Source organism: Pristiophorus japonicus, chromosome 15, assembly GCF_044704955.1.
Source record: "Pristiophorus japonicus isolate sPriJap1 chromosome 15, sPriJap1.hap1, whole genome shotgun sequence".
NCBI lineage: Eukaryota > Metazoa > Chordata > Chondrichthyes > Pristiophoridae > Pristiophorus > Pristiophorus japonicus.
The window spans coordinates 28,613,974-28,625,075 of record NC_091991.1 but is presented as its reverse complement, the minus strand read 5'-3'; the positions used below and the strand labels follow the sequence as shown (position 1 = coordinate 28,625,075).

At 43.3% G+C, this 11,102-nt stretch overlaps 1 long non-coding RNA gene across 1 annotated transcript; it reads left to right on the top strand.

Annotated features, from left to right (window-relative positions):
- Positions 1-2,653: 2,653 nt before the first annotated feature.
- On the top strand, positions 2,654-7,111 carry LOC139281435 (uncharacterized). Its single transcript, XR_011596871.1, has 2 exons — positions 2,654-2,734; positions 5,130-7,111. It is a non-coding gene; the product is annotated as an uncharacterized lncRNA (long non-coding RNA).
- Positions 7,112-11,102: the final 3,991 nt, after the last annotated feature.

The following is an 11,102-nucleotide window of genomic DNA, read 5'->3' as shown; positions in this document are numbered from 1 at the left end:
ATCTTCCACCTATGGAGAAGGTGGCAGCATCCACCATTAGCGGTTCTGAGGTGGTTGATGGTTGTCCCCTGTTTGCGAGGAAGGTTTGATCCTATTGTGGGGTCCTCTATAAGGAATCCATTCCGTATGTCACAGTTCTTCCAAGCATTTCATCATCGGTCATCAAGGCTGAGGGGAGATCGCTGAAGGGCTTCGGAGACGGGACAAAATGGCCTTCGAGATTTGAGACGGGTTGGTGGTAGGTTGTTCAAGTCAGCCTAGATCGGCATGTCTTTGCTGGTGTAATGGTTGTATTCTCTGAAGACAGCTTTTTCGTGGCGTAGGTGTGGTGGTGTGATGTTTGCAAGCATGGGCAGCTAAGGTATTGGTGTTGATAAAAGTGATAATTCTCATAGTAGAATTCAGCTGGACATCAACGGATTTGACAAGCGGACTTTATTGTTTATGTATGTTGCCAATGCTGTGTTCTTTAGATTCAGTTTTACCCTCAACCCTTTATTTATCCAGGGCATCTCATTCTTGACGAGGTTGTTCATATTTTTTAGTGGAATATATTTCTCCTGAATTCTATTGATCTTTCCTTTAAATATTGCCAGCTGTTGTTTCTACTTCATTGCTCGTCAATATTTTTCTCCAGTTTACTTTCCTTCACTCCATCCTCAATCTCGCATAGTTGGCTCTTTTTCAATGTACAACTTTGGTCTGCGGTACTATCCATATCTCTCTCAAGCATTATCTTAAACCTTGTCACAGCTCCTGAATGTGTGGACAATAAGGATTTTACAGTTTACTCATGAAGTCTGTAACCAAATCTACAGCTGGGCAAACAGAGCTGTGATTTATGGCTGGATACAGTGACAGCACTATTCCCGGCCACAATGCATCTGAGCGGGTAAGTCCCCCATCAATCACGCCTGGAGACCGCACAGCTGTAAGTGACTGGGATTGATTTTATGCACATAATTTGTAAGTAACTATCCTCAACTCACTGCATCTTGCTGGAGAAATCACTCTGCTTTCATAGGGAGAAATTGTTGCAGTTTTGTTCATGAGTTCTGTTTCCTCCATTTCATACCGGCTCTTTTTATAAATAGACTCTGTAGACTGTTTAAACTGTTTAAACAGACTCTGTTTACTGAGTAAATATGATTGTTTGCTGTTAAATTCACTGTTTGCTGTTAGTGGGGGAATATAGAACTAGGGGGCATAGTTTCAGAACAAGTGGCCGCCCATTTAAAATGGAAATGAGGAAGAATTTCTTCTCGGAGGGTCATGAATCTTTGAAATTCTCTACCCTCGAGAGCGGTGGAGGCTGGGTCATTGAATGTTTTTAAGTTGGAGATAGACAGATTTTTGAACAATGGGGTAGTCGAGGGTTATGGAGAGAGGGCAGGGAAGTGGAGTTGAGGTCCAGATCAGATCAGCCATGATCCTATTGAATGGCAGAGCAGGCTCGAGGGGCCAGATGGCCTACTCCTGCTCCTATTTCTTATGTTCTTATGAGTTCTGCCATAAGTGCCGCCCTACCTCTCACTCATTGGCTGACACAGTGGTGTCAACAGACACGCTGATAATTTATGGCCTTTCATGTTACAGTCATTTCCTTGATGTAAAGAAGCAGGATAACAGTTTGACTTATCGTTCGCCTTGTGATGTGCTGTGTGAAAGGATTCTTGGGGTTTCTTTCTTCCAGTTTCCCAATGGTCCAGCAATTGGAGCAGATAATTGGCTGCTCCACTCTCTGTCAATCCACCTAAATGAACATTTTCAACAGGCTGTGCTAACCGCCAAGCAACCTTTTGATTAAATTTGCTTTTGAAGAAAGGCAATGAAACAAATACAAACATTTATTTAGGACAGGCGTTGCCCAGTTAGTGCACGGATAGGGTCTGATTGTGCATTCGGCTAGGTGAATTAGTCAGCCGTGCCATAAAAGAATTGGATCCGCTGAGAGACACAGCTGGCGGAAGCCAATGGTTAAATCACATTTACCCCACAACAGATAAAGGAGGAAAATCCACCTCGTTTGTCACAGCAAGCAGTAAAAGAAATAACGGGCTGAAAATTGTGACCTCGCCGGGTGTGTATGATGTGTGCATAGACCCAGTGAAGCCTCGCAAATGCTGGTTCTCGGTGCGCAATGCGCATGCACCAAAATCCGGCTTTTCCGATCTGTCAAAATTTCTTTTGACCGATCCTACGCATCTTCGCAGGAAGGACATCTGCGGGGCAGAGATTGGGCTATTTGTCCAACTCTTGCCCAACGAATGTCCTTCAAATCCTTACGCCTGGTGAAAACAGGCGTATAGCCTACTTTTACCAGCGTAAGAGTTTTAAAACATAGAAAAATTACATTTAATCACTCATTTTTGTATTAACAACCCTGCCCATTAAGGTAAGTTTATTTTTAACCCTATTTAAACACATTTTTTTAAAAATCCAAAAATATATTTTTTTCTAAAACATTTAATTTCAATTAATTTTAAATATGTGAGGTGTTTTTTTTAATTTATTGCGTTGCGTTTCTTGCTTTAGGGGGGTTTCTCATTGATAGTAATGGGAACTTGTAAAAACGGAGCTCCCATTATTATCAATGAGAATACTGCCTAGTGATTGGTGGTCCAGGCCCATGTGATCCCAGGATACGAATACGTACCTGGAGGACATGTTCCCGTACGCTGCACAGCGAATGGAGGCCTCCGACCGGAATCCTATGTTCCTCTGGGACCATCAGGTATTTTGGTAGATTTTTTTCGGGTCAAGGCGTTCGTTGGAAGGAAGCCTCCAACAGTAATTTTCTCCCCAACATATGAGATAGACAGAGAGAGAGAGAGAGAGAGAGAGAGAGAACAGAGAGAGAGAGAGAGGAAGAAAGATAAATGGGAATGGACAGATTGTAAAATAAATGGAACATTCACATAGGCTTTTCCCATGGGTTCAGTACTGGTGTTATTTTGTAGCCGGTATTTTGTTTGGTAGGAGCATTGTGGATATCTACTGGATATGATGCTGCATCATTACAACAATAATCCCCTGGACAAATGATAGAGTTTAAGGTCTCACAGTAGAGTTCTGAAGCCATCCTGGTGAAGCTTGGATCCAGTCCCAAACACTTATAGCAGGCATGTTGGCGTAAAGGCGATTTAACCGCTATGAAAAGTGGACGGTAAATGGTGAGACAGCTTATCAGAGTAGTGCTGTGTGTCTTAGTTACAGCACTTTGAGTTAATTAATTCAACACAAAAACTGTATCAACAGAGCCGCTCAGCAACACAGCAATGATTGACATTTTAACTACTTGAAAATGCCTTTTCATTAAAAATGCTTCTTTGCTTTCTTCCCAGAATATAAGAAAACTTCTCAGTCTGTTTGAACTGAATTCTAACTGCTTGTAAATGGCAGATATTTGTAATATTTTCCCGAGCAGTAAGAATTCCGACCCTGTGACACATACAGTGTACGTGATAAAGGGCAGATTATTCACATTTCATGGAAAAGCTTTCACCTCCCCTATCTTGCCGCTGGCTGCGTACTCCAATCACGACAGTGATAACCATTGTTAGATCCGTAGCTGCCCAAAATAGCCGGCTTTCTTAACAGCCCAGAAATTGCGGTCGGAGGTTTCCCGCAGGCGGATGCCTCTGACCTGACAAATTTCTTCGAATGTACTGGTGGTCCTGGCCTGCCATGCGAAGGCCTTCATAGATGCACACATATCCCAGGAGTGTATCAATGGGATCACGTGGACCAGCCCAACCTATCAGAGTAAAGGGGATCCCCATTCATACTTATGTGAGTTTCATATATACGGAGCTGCCGTTAGTATAAATGGAAATACTCCCAAAAACACAGAAACACTGAAAGTAACTTAAAAAAAATAAATTTACTTATTTTAAAGGGTCTAAAAATAAACTTACCTTATTTAACAGGATTTTAAATGTTTAAATTATTGAAAAATATATATTTCTATGTACTTTCAAAATCTTACACTGATAAAAGCTGGCCTTACGCCTGCTTTGTTGAGTCGTAAGAATTTGAAGGACATTCGCTGGGCAGAAGTTGGGTCAAATAGCCCAACTCTCCACCCGCAAGGCCCTTTACCTTCGCATGTGTGCGATCTGCCAACAGAATTTTTGCCAGATCGCAAGTGACGGGTTTAGGCGCATGCACTTTGCATACCTAAACCCGGCACTTGCGGGGACCTCACAGGTGCGTGCGGACCTCGTACGCGACCGTGGCGAGCGCAATTTCAAGCCCAATGTGTTATAAACACTGCCTTGGCAATTGAATTCAATGATAATGGAAAACGATGGGCAGGGTGGTTATACCTATCATCCTGGCCAATATTTATCCCCCAAACCAACATCACTAAAAATGGATTATCTGGTCATTATGACATTCCTGTATGAGGGAGCTTGCTGTGCCCAAATTGGCTTTTGCATTACAACAGTGACTACACGTCAAAAAGTACGTCATTGGCTATAAAGCACTTTGGGACACCCTGAGGTCGTGAAAGGCGCTTTATAAATGAATGCAAGTCCTTTCATTTTATCTTATTATTTTTATTTATCTGACTGAGCTGCTAGAATTTTCTTTGGAGATGGTTTCTCCATGTTGCTATACTGCTGCTTTCCACTGAGGCAAAGTAGGTTTACATGTTCATCACACAAGAGCAGTAATGTCATGTGGTTGGTGATCTGAATCTGAGAGCACTGAAACCAGCTGGTAATCTCATTTCACTTCAATATTGCATAGTATGATGCAGTCTTTTGGGCACTTTACAGCCCTCCCAATTCAACATCGACTTCAACTATTTCAGAGCATAACCCATTTTTTCGGACGGCAGCTATTGCTGAAGGTTCTTATATTCCCATTTCCATCTCCTCTAGACCTGTCTTTTGTTTCTTTACTTGTCCCATTACCATCTCCTTTCGCTTTGCACCATCACCCCCTTTTGTCATTTAATCTCTCCTGCCTTCCACTCTGTCACTGGCCTTCCCTTTTGTTCTTCCCTCCCCTCCCCCTTTCCCGAGCTCTGTATTGCTTAAAACCTGTTCCATCTCAAACGTTTTCCAGTTCTGATGAAAGGTCATCGACCTGAAACGTTAACTCTGTTTCTCTCTCCACAGATGCTGCCTGACCTGCTAAGTATTTCCAGCATTTTCTAATGTTGGTTGAGGGATAAATATTGGCCAGGACATCAGTGAGAACTCCCCAGCCCTCCTTCGAACAGTGCCACGGGATCTTTTCTGACCACCTGAGAGACAGACGGGGCCTCAGTTTAATGTCTTATCTGAAAGACAGCACTTCCGACAGCGCAGCACGCTCTCAATACTGCAGCCGAGAGAGAATATGAGAATAGACTTGCAGTTAACATAAAAGGGAATCCAAAAGTCTTCCACAGGCATAAAATAGTCAACAGGTAGTAAGAGGAGGGGTGGAGTTGATTAGTGACCAAAAGGGAGACCTACGCATGGAGGCAGAGGGCATGGCTGAGGTACTAAATGAATACTTTGCATCAGTCTTTACCAAGGAAGAAGATGCTGCCAAAGTCATACTGAAAGAAGAGGTGGTTGAGATAAAAATGAATGAAGAGTTCGTGCTAGAAAAGTCAGTCTTCATTAATCCTTATCCCATTTACTATTTATATGCCTGTGAATGGCAACTCGTGGGGTGGGACTTGAACCCACAAACCTTCTGATTGCAAGACAAGTCAGCTACCCACTGAGCCATGGCTATTGACTCAGGATGCTTTAATTTGGATTCATGGAGTAGGCTTGTAGATTTTGTGTCCTGTGGGTGCAGGAGTCTGCTGCTAGATTAAGGAATCTGGATTTAATGGCATTCTGACTCAGGGGTGCTGGTCTCCTGGAGTCCGAATTAAAACAGCAGTATAAAAGCAGAGACACTCATAGATCTGAGGGCAGTTGCTGAAGTATTTTATTTTAGTATATTTGCATTCTGCTTACCAATACCAAGAAACATGCATCGTGGAGAGTGAGGTGAGGAGGCCAGGGAGAAGGACAAAGAAGACATGACATGAAATAGAAGCTGCTTGTTAGAAATGCATTTCAGAATTTGTTTTAAAAAAGGTTCTTAATGCAGAGTCTTTTATAATATTAAGGCATTGCTCTTCCAATAAAATATTTTCAGGGGCTGCTCTTTTCAAGAGTCCCGAGATGGTTTTGTACAAACAACTTGTGAGAATTTTAAAACTGCGTTATGAAGCTCATTGAACTTCTAAGATTCGATAAAAATTCTTTCAAAAAACAGGCCACAGCCGGTTGGTGTATGGTTCAAATATATATTTTAAAAATGTCTTCATGGGATGTGGTCGTCGCTGGCAAGGCCAGCATTTATTGCCCGTCCCTAATTGTCCTTGAGAAGGTGGTGGTGAGCCACTTTCTTGAACCACTGCAGTCCGTGTGGTGAAGGTCCTCCCACAGTGCTTTTAGAGAGGGAGTTCCAGGATTTTAACCCAGTGATGATGAAAGAATGACAATATATTTCCAAGTCAGTATGGTGTGTGACTTGGAGGGGAACTTGGAGGTGATGCTGCTCCCAGCGCCTGCTGCCCTTGTCGTTTTAGATGGTAGAGATTGTGGGTTTGGGAGGTGCTGCCGAAGAAGCCTTGGCGAGTTGCTGCAGTGCATCTTGTAGATGGTACATACTGCAGCCACGGTGGCTGGTGGTGGAGGGAGTGAATGTTGAAGGTGGTGGATAGGGTGCCAATCAAGTGGGCTGCTTTGTCCTGGATGGTGTCGAGCTTCTTGAGTGTTGTTGGAGCTGCACTGATCCAGGCAAGTGGAGAGTATTCCATCACACTCCTGACTTGTGCCTTGTAGATGGTGGAAAGGCTTTGAGGAGTCTGGAGGTGCAGAATACCCAACCTCTGACCTGCTCTTGTTGTCAAATAGGATGTGAAGAAGACCAAATTCCAACCTGCTGGTCTTTCTAATATTACTCTTTCACATCTAGCTGGACCTAGTCCAAGGAGCTACTTCTTAAAATAGATTACAGTCATTTTAGCGCTGTCAATTCTGGACTAGTGCTTTATGCTGAAAACAACCAATTGGTGTGTGAAAATAATTAAATATTGATTTTTTCTTAATGTGCTTTGACTTTTTCACTGATCAAAAGAACATGAAAAAGACAGTAGAATATATGTGTAATCTCGGCAGTAAACACTGGTAATGAGCTTAACAGTAAAATGCAGTTACAGCATTGGAAAAAGTCTATGTAAGTCCTTTGCCCTCAGCAGACTAAAGTGACTGGCCACTTAGAGCAAAGCTGTCTTGTAAAGTGAGGGAATGGATCAGTTCAGGGGATATTTCACTTAATGTACAGTATATATTTTTCTCTTCCAAAGGCAGTCATGTATATAACAGTTAGGTTTGCATTATATGCCTCATTTTGAATGAATAATATCGCTAAAATTCAACAAACCAGCACAATCAGGCTGCCAGCTTGCAATCGTGAGACTGAGCAAAGATTTGGGGAATGGTAGGAACCATTCCCAACCTCACTTAGAAAATGTAATACATCGATATGATTCAATATACCTGAGATTCTTAAGGAAGAGGTAGGGCTAGCTGTAGTCATATCTTCGCATTCTTCCCTTACAGAATAGTGGGTGTCGTTGGCAAGGCCAGTATTTATTGCCCCTCCCTAATTGACCTTGAGAAGGTGGTGGTGAGCCGCTTTGAACCGCTGCAGTCCGTGTGGTGAAGGAACTCCCACATTGCTGTTAGGGAGGAAGTTCCAGGATTTTGAGCCAGCAACGATTGAAGTGTGAACTGCTGGAAGTATTGACAGACTTACCAACAGTGTGAAAATTGGAAAACTGCAAAGGTAACGCCCCTATTTAAAAAAGGAGGCAGACAAAAAGCAGGAAACTCATCATCATCATCATAGGCAGTCCCTCGGAATCGAGGAAGACTTGCTTCCACTCCTGAAGTGAGTTCTTTGGTGGCTGAACAGTCCAATATGAGAGCCACAGACTCTGTCACAGTTGGAACAGACAGTCGTTGCGGAAAGGGGTGGGTGGGACTGGTTTAGAAACATAGAAACATAGAAAATAGGTGTAGGAGTAGGCCATTCGGCCCTTCTAGCCTGCACCGACATTCAATGAGTTCATGGCTGAACATGCAACTTCAGTACCCCATTCCTGCTTTCTAGCCATACCCCTTGATCCCCCTAGTAGTAAGAACTTCATCGAACTCCTTTTTGAATATATTTAGTGAATTGGCCTCAACAACTTTCTGTGGTAGAGAATTCCACAGGTTCACCACTCTCTGGGTGAAGAAGTTTCTCCTCACCTCGGTCCTAAATGGCTTACCCCTTATCCTTAGACTGTGTCCCCTGGTTTTGGACTTCCCCAACATTGGGAACATTCTTTCTGCATCTAACCTATCTAATCCCGTCGGAATTTTAAACGTTTCTATGAGGTCCCCTCTCATTCTTCTGAACTCCAGTGAATACAAGCCCAGTTGATCCAGTCTTTCTTAATAGGTCAGTCCCACCATCCCTGGAATCAGTCTGGTGAACCTTCGCTGCACTCCCTCAATAGCAAGAATGTCCTTCCTCAGGATAGGAGACCAAAACTGTACACAATACTCCAGGTGTGGCCTCACCAATGCCCTGTACAACTGTAGCAACACCTCCCTGCCCCTGTACTCAAATCCCCTCGCTATGAAGGCCAACATGCCATTTGCTTTCTTAACCACCTGCTGTACCTGCATGCCAACCTTCAATGACTGATGTACCATGACACCCAGGTCTCGTTGCACCTCCCCTTTTCCTAATCTGTCACCATTCAGATAATAATCTGTCTCTCTGTTTTTACCACCAAAGTGGATAACCTCACATTTATCCACATTATACTTCATCTGCCATGCATTTGCCCACTCACCTAACCTATCCAAATCACTCTGCAGCCTCATAGCATCCTCTTCGCAGCTCACACTGCCACCCAACTTAGTGTCATCCGCAAATTTGGAGATACTACATTTAATCCCCTCGTCTAAATCATTAATGTACAGTGTAAACAGCTGGGACCCCAGCACAGAACCTTGCGGTACCCCACTAGTCACTGCCTGCCATTCTGAAAAGACCCCATTTACTCCTACTCTTTGCTTCCTGTCTGACAACCAGTTCTCAATCCATGTCAGCAGACTACCCCCAATCCCATGTGCTTTAATTTTGCACATTAATCTCTTGTGTGGGACCTTGTCGAAAGCCTTCTGAAAGTCCAAATATACCACATCAACTGGTTCTCCCTTGTCCACTCTACTGGAAACATCCTCAAAAAATTCCAGAAGAGTTGTCAAGCATGATTTCCCTTTCACAAATCCATGCTGACTTGGACCTATCATGTCACCTCTTTCCAAATGCACTGCTATAACATCCTTAATAATTGATTCCATCAGTTTACCCACTACCGATGTCAGGTTGACCGGTCTATAATTCCCTGTTTTCTCTCTCCCTCCTTTTTTAAAAAGTGGGGTTACATTGGCTACCCTCCACTCGATAGGAACTGATCCAGAGTCAATGGAATGTTGGAAAATGACTGTCAATGCATCCGCTATTTCCAAGGCCACCTCCTTAAGTACTCTAGGATGCAGTCCATCAGGCCCTGGGGATTTATCGGCCTTCAATCTCATCAATTTCCCCGACACAATTTCCTAACTAATAAGGATTTCCCTCAGTTCCTCCTCCTTACTAGACCCTCTGACCCCTTTTATATCCGGAAGGTTGTTTGTGTCCTCCTTAGTGAATACCGAACCAAAGTACTTGTTCAATTGGTCCGCCATTTCTTTGTTCCCCGTTATGACTTCCCCTGATTCTGACTGCAGGGGACCTACGTTTGTCTTTACTAACCTTTTTCTCTTTACATATCTATAGAAACTTTTGCAATCCGTCTTAATGTTCCCTGCAAGCTTCTTCTCGTACTCCATTTTCCCTGCCCTAATCAAACCCTTTGTCCTCCTCTGCTGAGTTCTAAATTTCTCCCAGTCCCCGGGTTCGCTGCTATTTCTGGCCAATTTGTATGCCACTTCCTTGGCTTTAATACTATCCCTGATTTCCCTTGATAGCCACGGTTGAGCCACCTTCCCTTTTTTATTTTTACGCCAGACAGGAATGTACAATTGTTGTAGTTCATCCATGCGGTCTCTAAATGTCTGCCATTGCCCATCCACAGTCAACCCCTTAAGTATCATTCGCAGATCAATCCTAGCCAATTCACGCCTCATACCTTCAAAGTTACCCTTCTTTAAGTTCTGTACCATGGTCTCTGAATTAATTGTTTCATTCTCCATCCTAATGCAGAATTCCACCATATTATGGTCACTCTTCCCCAAGGGGCCTCGCACAATGAGATTGCTAATTAATCCTCTCTCATTACACAACACCCAGTCTAAGATGGCCTCCCCCCTAGTTGGTTCCTCGACATATTGGTCTAGAAAACCATCCCTTATGCACTCCAGGAAATCCTCCTCCACCGTATTGCTTCCAGTTTGGTTAGCCCAATCTATGTGCATATTAAAGTCATCCATTATAACTGCTGCACCTTTATTGCATGCACCCTAATTTCCTGTTTGATGCCCTCCCCAACATCACTACTACTGTTTGGAGGTCTGTACACAACTCCCACTAACGTTTTTTGCCCTTTGGTGTTCTGCAGCTCTACCCATATAGATTCCACATCATCCAAGCTAATGTCCTTCCTAACTATTGCATTAATCTCCTCCTTAACCAGCAATGCTACCCCACCTCCTTTTCCTTTTATTCTATCCTTCCTGAATGTTGAATACCCCTGGATGTTGAGTTCCCAGCCCTGATCATCCTGGAGCCACGTCTCTGTAATCCCAATCACATCATATCTGTTCATCTCTATTTGCACAGTTAATTCATCCACCTTATTACGGATACTCCTTGCATTAAGACACAAAGCCTTCAGGCTTGTTTTTTTAACACCCTTTTTCCTTTTAGAATTTTGCTGTACAGTGGCCCTTTTTGTTCTTTGCCTTGGGTTTCTCTGCCCTCCACTTTTCCTCATCTCCTTTCTATCTTTTGCTTTTGTCTCCTTTTTGTTTCCCTCT